Source organism: Arachis ipaensis, chromosome B08 (assembly GCF_000816755.2).
Source record: "Arachis ipaensis cultivar K30076 chromosome B08, Araip1.1, whole genome shotgun sequence".
NCBI lineage: Eukaryota > Viridiplantae > Streptophyta > Magnoliopsida > Fabales > Fabaceae > Arachis > Arachis ipaensis.
The window spans coordinates 43,691,401-43,701,429 of NC_029792.2; the positions used below are offsets into that span (position 1 = coordinate 43,691,401).

Sequence of the window (10,029 nt, forward strand, 5' to 3'; positions counted from 1 at the left end):
TAATACCATACAATAATCTTTAAATAATAAAAATTATACTGAAACAAAATATAATTATATAATGAACCAAAAATATTGGGATGATCATAATTTTGAGTATTCATATATCTCAAACTAGAATAAGTATACTCATATAATGCACTTAGAGTTTACTGCTAATAAACTAGTAAAAACCAAAATATTATATCATATAAATGTATCTTAGCTTCTAATAAAAGACATCATCATCAACCATACATCTTTCAATTTCCATCTTTGTCAATAAACCATCATGATAAGCATCTCAATCTTCACTCGCATCTTCAGAATTATCCTGCATAATTATATAGAAAAATAATTATAATTTGAAAAAGTACAACAAGAAAAAAGTAATTAACAGATTAATAACACATACAATATCCGAGCAGCATAGGATAATTGAAACTACTTTTCTTTTCATTTCACCAAAAACATAAAATAAGAAACAAAACCATACTATGCTTGAATAAATCATTAAATAAATAAACCAAAGTCTTTTGCTTTAAAATAACAATCATATTCAGGGGATACTATAAATCACCATAAAGGACATAACTAAAAAACGGACTAACACGACTTCATACTAAATGGGAACTAAAATAAGAAACTCAAGTGCATTGTGCAAGTGACAAGCAGCGCATAATAACATTTTTCTTCCTTTTTTATTTTAACATTATAAGAAGCTCAAACTTTGCATGAAATTACATAATGAAAAAACAAAACCAGAAAAATCAGAAAAACCAGAAAAATTACAACTTCCACCCTGATAACAATAATAATAAAATTACATAATGAAAAAACAAAACCAAAAAAACCAAATCCCAGCTTCCATCTTCTTCAATTTCAGTTCAAATTAAAAAGATTTGGCATCCTCCTAAGTTCTAACAAATAAAAATTTTAAACTCAACAGTAGATATTCAGAATCCTAATTAACAATTAACAATATATAAACAAATATTAGGGAATAAGAAAAAACTGGTCATACCATATTTATGTTTGGAATATGTGTTGATCCATGAGCGCTATTTGCATCAATTGGAGAGTGTTGGGCATCTTGTAACAAGGCTTCAATTTCTTCCGGCCTCATTCCAGGTTCAGATCGCTGAACTAGTAACTTAATCATGTTTCGCAATCCATGAAGGTCAGCCTCTTGGTGCTGCTGTTTGGCCTTCATGTCTCCAAGTTCAGCCTTCAAAGATGTGACTTCCTCCTGGTGTTGTTGCTTGAGTTCAGAAATTTCTGCATGCTTTTTTAAGTCACTTCGTGTAACAGATCTTCCATAGCACCTAACCCGATCTGGTTATTCTTTTCCAAATAAAGACTCAAAAGCTTCCTCATCTGTTTCACCAGCAGCTTGCCGGTTTTGGAATTCATCCTAATTAAAAGAAACATTTGAAATAGAATTAGTTACCGTATCCTAAATTTGATTTATAATCATTAGTAATTCAATGAACTCTCATACAATTGCATCTTGTGTTTCCTGATCAACTTCCTTCCTTTTCCGACTTGTTCGAGTAGCAAGGAACAATTCAAACCTTTTTGGTTCCTCATTTGTTTCCTTTGTCGCGCGCTACAAAATAAAGCCTTAAATAAGTAAGTCTATAACAACATAACTAAAATTAACTAAACAAATCCCAGCACAAATATTAAATAAGTATACCAGAGCCACTCGTACTTTTCCAAAATTGATTGGCCCCATGCGATGTGGAAACTTTTGCTGTTCTTTATGTTTCTTATTTTTTTCACTTATTGACTATAATTGAATAAAAAGTTAGCATATAGAAACAGAGAAAAATATAATTAAATTTTGCTTCAGCAAACAAAACTACAGCAACCAGAATAGCAGCAGATATAATTGCACAGAATAGAATTGCAGAAAATAAAATTGCACAAAATAGAACTATAGAAAATAGAATTGCAGCAACTTAAAATTACAGCAAACAAAGTAGCCAAAAATAGAATTGTAAATACACAAATTCAAAAGTTCAGAATGGAACTGGCAGCAATATATCCTAAGAAAATTCAATTTAGTTCAAGAACCTACATCAGAATGGATATGTGTTTGTACAGCGTGAGAGAGGACAGATTCCAACATTATCAATTGAATTTTCATTATTTTGCTTATGTCTTAACAAACAGTAAGATATTTGCAATTAAAGTACCAACTATTTTACCTGGATTGTAGGATGACTCCAATAATAGATCAATTTTATGAATTGACTTTCTGGAACTTGTGTCGGTCAATTTTTCACCATATCTTCGATGGTATCAAAGGGAACAAAGTGCTTTTGCTTAATCTTTCCCTTGAACCGCTTCCAAGCATCCCGAATTGCTTGGATCACCCACTTTTCTCCACTATCTGGGAGGATAAACTTGGTCTGCATGATATCAACAGTGTTATACGCACCTTCCTATATTTAAAATAATCGAGATTTAATAATAATAGAAGAGTCTTACATTAACATAGTTCCACATGAATTTCTTAGCTTTAGGAGTTACAGCATGCCTGCTAGTGTATAAAAGACTCACAAATCTTTTATTTCTACCAATTGTGCCTACGAAACTAGTGAAATTAGACACACTTTGATCGGTTGGTCCTACTGGCTGTCCAATATCAAAAATAACTTCTTCCCGCTGATCCATAGTTCTTGCATAAATCTCTTTGCAAGTTGTTTTTCCCTGGGTTTTCTTCTTCTTTGGCTCTCCTAGTTTCATGCATTAGGGGAAAATCAGGGAGTAATTAGTGATGCCAATTGAAAAATTAAGCATTATGATTTACAAAAAAATATAAAAAATGATAGAAATATATTACCTTCATCATCATCAATGTCCTCCATCATATGTGAATAATAATTTTCATCAAGTGGAAAGCTATCTCCCACATCATCACTTAGTTCAGAGCTTAGTCCGTCAATTTCTACATCTATCCCATTTTCTTTTAAAAATTCATCAATAGTTGTAGCCCTTACCCTTGGCTTGCTCTTTTCCTTTCTTGATCCATCTTGCTCCAACATTAAATCTTCAGCTTGTGGGGTAGTGTTTGAACTCGGCAAGTAGTGTCATGTTGCCTTGTTCTACCATGTGCGACTTGAATAATCTGCTACTGCCTTTGGTTGATTGTGGGCTGAGTAGAATTTGCACAACTCCGATCTTGGCTTACACTTGTTGGCACGCTATTATTCATACTACGAATTGCATGGAGCTTCCTTTTAAGTTCATCTGCACCCACCTTTGTAAGCTTAGAATTGTTCAAGCCTTGTGTTAACGGTTCATGTTGTACTTCATGCTTCTTTTTCTCAGCCATAGCCACAGTCAAGTGATTCTTTCTTTTTTGACTTTCGACTACATCCAACCTTGGCATAGTTTCCTCCTTGTCATTACGTGCTGCACCTTGCATCACATATTGCTTGCATTCATTTACAATCTTTTGTCTCTTGGCTTTAAATTGTCGAAGCAAATTCTTACTTGATGTTGCTTTAAGATCAATAAATTCTTTATTCCTACACAAATAAATTAGTTAACTCGAGTTAATATAAGCAATAAAGTGACATATCCTATAAGAAACACTAACAAAATGAGAAATTAAAACAAAAATATGACTTACAAATAAAAAGGTGTAGAAAACTTAGTTATACATATGTACATATTAAGCAATAAATTGCTTAGGCTGACCCATCAGAATCAGAATCTCCAATGAAATCTGCCTCATGTTCTTGGGCAGAAGTCACTTGGGGAACCGTTTCAATAACTGTAGGTCGTAGATCATTCCTTTCCAGAATAATTTCACCATCATCAGCTGGTATGGCAGGACTTGTTATATGCTCGTGTTGTTCACTATAGAAGGTTTGACGGGCCTCAGACTCAGATTCGTCATTTGTTTTGAATAAGTCTCTTGGGATAGTTTCCATAACATAATGTTTGTTATGTTCGTATGGATCTTGCACATAAAAACACTGATGTGCTTGAGATGCTAGTATGAAAGGTTCATTCTGGTAGCATTTCTTATTGAAGTGAACAAATGTAAGACCATACTTGTCTCTCCCAGCATCATACCACTCACACCGAAATAATACAACCTTAAAACGCCCAAAATAATCTAACTCTACTATCTCAAATAACCTACCATAATAAGCTACAGTGTCTTGAATTGGACTTTTATCTTTAGCACTTGCAAAGCTTGAAGTTAAAGCAGTTAATGTGACACCACTATTTTGTGTTTTTCTCCTTGCCTCACGCTCCACAGTGTGAAACCTATATCCATTAATTATATATCCAGAAAATCTTCTTGCAACAGAGCTTGGACCTCGAGATAATTCTTTTAGCCAAACAGGCACATCTGGATCCCTCGCCCGAGTTTCAAACCACTGCGAGAAGGTTTTACTGTGAACTTTTGCTTTTCTCCATTTTATTCCTCGCTGATTATTAACCTCATCCTCATGCTCTCTGTAGTTAATAATAGTTATGTTTGATCGGAAAAAATCTAAATGCACTTGATTTAGTGAATAAACATAAGTTATATTAAGTTACCTAACATAATATGCGACTTCTTCACAATTGTATAATACATACACATGGGCTTGAGCACTGATATGTCATCGAGATTAATTGGTTCTCCATTTTCCACACCTAACGAATGACCTTTGTTAGAAAACAACTTTGAAGGCAAAACTTCGTCGTCATTAGGATCATCATCATTCCGAGGTCGCTTATTAAGTCTTGTTCGCACACCTCCATGCAAGTATCTTGAGCAGAAAGTTAAGCACTCTTCAGCCAGATATGCCTCTGCAATAGAACCTTCGGGGCGACTTTTGTTGCGTACATACGACTTTAATGTACACATGTACCTTTCTGGAGGATACATTCAATGAAACTGTACCGGACCACCCAATCTCACCTCATTTGCTAAATGAATGGGAAGATGAACCATTATGTCAAAAAAACTAGGGGGAAAGATCCTCTCAAGGTGGCATAATATTTCCACAATCTCTAACTCCAGTCGATCTATCTCTTCCAGTGTGATTAACTTTTTGCATAAGCGATGAAAAAAGGAACTTAGTCGAATCAACGGAATGGCCACGTGATCAGGAAGGATGCTTTTAATCGGTATTGGTAGTAAGTAGTGTAGCAAAAAATGAGCATCGTGGGTCTTATACCCAGAAATTTTTCTTTCTCCTAGATGTACAGACCATGATATATTTGAAGCACTACCATCAGGTAGCTTTGTTGTCTTCAAAACACCACAAAAAATTGACTTCTCTGCAGCAGTCATAGAAAAGCATGCCTTTACCAACTTTGTTCTCTTGCCATTATTCACCTCCTTTGGTTGAAGATTTTTCCAGATCCCTAAATCTTTTAAGTCATATAGAGCATTCAGAATCTTTTAAGTCATATAGAGCATTCAGATGATCCTTTGTCTTGCCTGGGATATCCAAAAGAGTTCCAATTATACTGTCAAGTATGTTCTTCTCTATGTGCATGACATCTAAGTTGTGACGCAGTAGGTTCTTGTGCCAGTAAGGCAATTCAAAGAAAATTGATCTTTTTTTCCAATTCCATGGGAAACTATTTGATGTACTTTGCTTCTTCCCGAAAACATTCTCAAAATTTTGTAGCATCTCAAAAATTTCCGTTCCTTCTATAACAGGTGGAGGGGGTATTAATTCTTGCTTCCCATTAAAAGACCTTGTATTGGTTCTCTATGGATGATCCATGGGTAAAAACACACGATGGTCCATATAAACTGTCTTCCGACTATGTTTTAGTTGTAGAGAAGAGGTATTTTTGTTGCAACAAGGGCAAGCCAATTTTCCCTTTGTACTCCACCCAGACAACATAGCATACGCAGGAAAATCATTGATTGTCTACAAAAGAGCTGCCCGCATTTGAAAGGTCTCATTCTTTGATGCATCATAAGTTTTCACCCCTATTTCCCACAACAACTTCAAGTCTTCCATCAATGGTTGTAGATACACGTCAATATCTTTTCCAGGTGATTGTGGCCCAGGAATAAGCAAAGAAAGCATACAATATTCAGGTTTCATGCACATCCACGGGGGCAAGTTATATACCATCAACATTACGGGCCACGTGCTCCATGAAATATTCATGCTACAAAATGGGTTGAACCCATCACTTGACAAGCCTAGTCTAATATTGCGTGATTCTTTTGCAAAATCTTCATTCATTTCATCAAAGTTCTTCCATGCCAGGCCATCAGCAGGATGCTTTAACGTCCCATCTTTAAGGCGCTCCTCATCATGCCACCTCAGACTAGCTACCATTTTTGAGCACATAAATAATCTCTGAAGTCTTGGAATTATAGGAAAGTATCTCAGAGTCTTTACAGGAATAGGACGACCTTTCTTATGAGGTTGGTTCTCGCTATTATCACTAGAATTTTCAGTATATCAAGCTGTTCCACACACACGACATTGTGTTTCATCCTTTAGTTCTTTCCTATACAGGAGGCAATTATTAGGACAAGCATCGATTTTTATAATCCAGACCTAAATCTCTTATCATAGCCTTTGTCTTATGGAAAGATGGAGGTATATTAATTTCAGGCATTGCCTCTTTCAATAGCTCAAGAAGGGAAGTGAAGGAGGCATTGCTCCAACCGTGCAAACACTTTAACAAGTACAGACGGATGGTAAAAAATAATGTAGAAAATTTCTTGCAGCCCGGGTATAACTCTTGACTTGCCCTATCTATTAAATTATAAAACTTTTTAGCCTCTTCATTTGGACCTACAGTAACACCCTCAACATGATCTCTAAATGCATCATTAAGCAGTCCTTCGATGTCATCGCGTGCACCTTCATTATCCGTGTCATCATCAACCACCATCGGGATTGTCCATTCCCCGTGATTAATCCATGTTCTATATACCTTAACAAATCCGTCGGCGACTAAATGGTCAAATACCACATCTCTTCTATACCACTCAATATTACAACACCTCTTACAAGGACATTGAATTTGTTGTCCGTCCGGTTCTCCCTCAGAGTATGCAAACTCTAAGAAACTAATAACACCATTGATATACTCTTCGCTATACCTCGGTAGATCCATCCAATTCTTCGGCATATCACAAAACCTAATCGATAATTATTAATTTTTTTGGAGGAAAATTTATAAGGGATCGCAAAGTGAAGATAACAATAGTAGAGGAGGAAGGGTGTTATGAAATATAAGGGGCATGGGCTATGAAACGGACTTTCATAGCCTTGTAGTTAGGTTAGGAAATAGTTCCTAGTCTTAGAAGTAATTCTCTAAACATTTTACTAGAAACTCGCTGAAGTAAAACAAATTAAGGAAAACAAAGAATTTATAGTACATAAATAATAAGTTAAATTGCAACTTCATAACTAATAAAGCAATCAAAGTGGAGCTACACATGAATTAATAGCATAATAATAAAGAGAAAAGAAAAAGTATGCATTGTACCTTGCCATGACACGATCAATATTTTGACAAAATCCACTTGGGAGCTTCAACCAAAAACTTCAATCTGTTTGTTACCAAGTAAAATTCTAAGAGATTAGACTATAATCATATTTAGTCTTGATTTATTTTCATAAATTCTAAACTGATATAATTAAAATGAAAGGGAAAAAAAATAGAAAAACTCAATTCAGGTCGGTAACTTATTTGAAAAATAAAAGCAATCTGATAACAGCCCAAAATTCAAATCCAAAGCATGAGTAACTGAGTAACTAAAAATAAAAGGAAGCAATCTTGCTTCTCAAAACTCAATTCAGGTCAGTAGAAGTGAAACGATTTAATGGTAAGTCATGAGCTAATCAAAATATTATCCTGGTAAGTGGTAAGCCATGAACTTGGCAGCCATTCATGCAAACCACATGGGTCATCCATGCGCCTCTTTGGGCCTTGTCAATGGTCACATTATATATAGAAATCTTTCAATTTTAGTGAACATGAATATGGGAATGCTTAATATTGATATTGCAGTTAGGAATTTTTATACCTTTCCGGTTATCCCTTTTCAAGCAGCAAAATAATAATGAAAACGTATTTCACTATTGTCTTAAGGCCTTTTTTATTTTAAAAACAATAGATTTTTTGCCAGTCCTACGTATAATGGAGTATTACTATTTTATACGTGGAGTATGCAGAATTGAACAATATAATATAAGAAGAAAAATATTATCATAAATCTCAATAAGTCACGGATTTGAAGTTGTTGCGGAGCAGAGCCTGTGATATAATAAAACCTTGGAAGTTCTAACTTTAAAAAATAAAAGTAAAGTTATGAAAATAGATGGAGGTGGGCAGAGTGAGACAGTGAGTGATGTGAATTATTATCAAGTGATAGAGTATGATGATAACGTGAAGACTCATATTTTAACACATTATTACCATTACCTTAATAAATGCTACCAAGATTTTGCCTGCATGTGTTGCTCTGCTCTGTTACTACTTACTACTTTTATGTTTTCTAATCAAAGTTGTTCTCAAAAGTAATAAACAAACAAAACTGCCACTGATGCCCTCAAAACAAGGCAAGCTAGTACTTATCCCTAACAATATCAATATCTGTGTTTTCAGTTTAGACTCCACTGCTCACTGCTACGCTTCAAATTTCTTATTAAGGAGTATATGCAGTTTACTTGGAATATTGAACAATCTCAATCAAACTAAAAACTATTTTCTTATCTTATCTATATAGTAAGTTGATGCTATGATACTGAGAAGAAAACCAATTGCAGAGGAAATAAGTGGGTGCTTTATCTGTGAGGGTCCACCTTCAGGGATAAGAGCCCATAGTTCTCATTAGTTGAGGTGTCCTTTTCCTAACTTCTTGATTTATATAGTACAACATTATAAGTCAAATCAAATCAAAGTTCTCTACAATATAAAACGCACTACAACATTATATTTCCCCAGAAAACACTACAAATCAATTAAATTACGAAACTCAAATTTCATTTTTATGACAATAGATCTCTAAAAAATCACAATTTCCTTTTAATTAGTTAAAAGTTTGCATGTCTTTTAGAACTAGATATGCCTTTTAAGTGCCTCTACAGCTCTAACTTCAAACTTCCCTAAAAGCTAACACAGATAACTCGACTACTTTGACATATCAAAATCTATTTCCCAATATTGACACTGCTCTACACACAGGATTTTAATTATTCAAGTTTTAAAAAGTGCAAATTGATTTGAATTGGAGAAATCAGAGAGAAAAAATAAAAAGGAAGTGCTGGAATGTAATTGAGCTTGTGTATTCCTAATAGAACAAGTAATTGTGGATAAAAAGGGAAGCATCTTCATCAATCATCATATACAACAAAGCTTTTCACTCAAAATCCATTCATAATAGACAATAATAACTGAACCAAAAGGTTTAGTGTGACTACTTAAGGGGAAAAAAAATTAAAAGTATGCAAGAAGAGAACGAAAAAAAATTCCCCAACCCAAACTCATACTTACTACAACATCATCCAAGTCTGTCACATCCTCAATCTAATTTCAGATACTATATAATGTCTCATATTAAATTTCAGAAATAGCTCACCAATCAAAAACCATTTACCAAAAGTAAAATTTTTCTACCGGATATAATCAAAATGGCAAAATTCACTGGTAGATTCGTTTCATGTTCAACAGGGTATGACAACAAATAATATAAATATTTTGTTTACATTTATTAGTAAATATTATATACTTGAAAGAAATTGGGATCCAATTGAAATTCTGACTAATAAGAATTATTATAATGTATATTCAGTTAGGAACTTAGGAACTAAAATCGTAAAAACAATGTGAAGTTGTTCTTCTGTTATACTGAAAGATAATGTATATGAACAAGGAATTAAAATGAAAGTTGGCTTACGAACTATACATCACTCACCTACGTAAACGGAATGAAACCCCAATCCCTAATTCACGAGTTCTCCTGCGCCGCAACAATCCCAAATTCACGAGTTCTGCTGCGCCGCAACAATAATAGAATGAAACCCGCAAATTATGAGTTCTCCTGCGCTG

The 10,029-nt window shown here is 34.3% G+C and overlaps 1 long non-coding RNA gene across 2 annotated transcripts; it reads right to left on the reverse strand.

Moving 5' to 3' along the window:
- Positions 247 to 2,431, reverse strand: LOC107614513. 2 transcript variants are annotated; one of them, XR_001614479.2, is made up of 4 exons: positions 2,193 to 2,431; positions 1,481 to 1,771; positions 1,004 to 1,393; positions 247 to 313 (listed from the first exon to the last, which is right to left on the reverse strand). It is a non-coding gene; the product is annotated as an uncharacterized LOC107614513 (long non-coding RNA). The 2 variants fall into 2 exon arrangements; XR_002352390.1 differs by having other exon boundaries at positions 1,481 to 1,588; positions 2,193 to 2,207.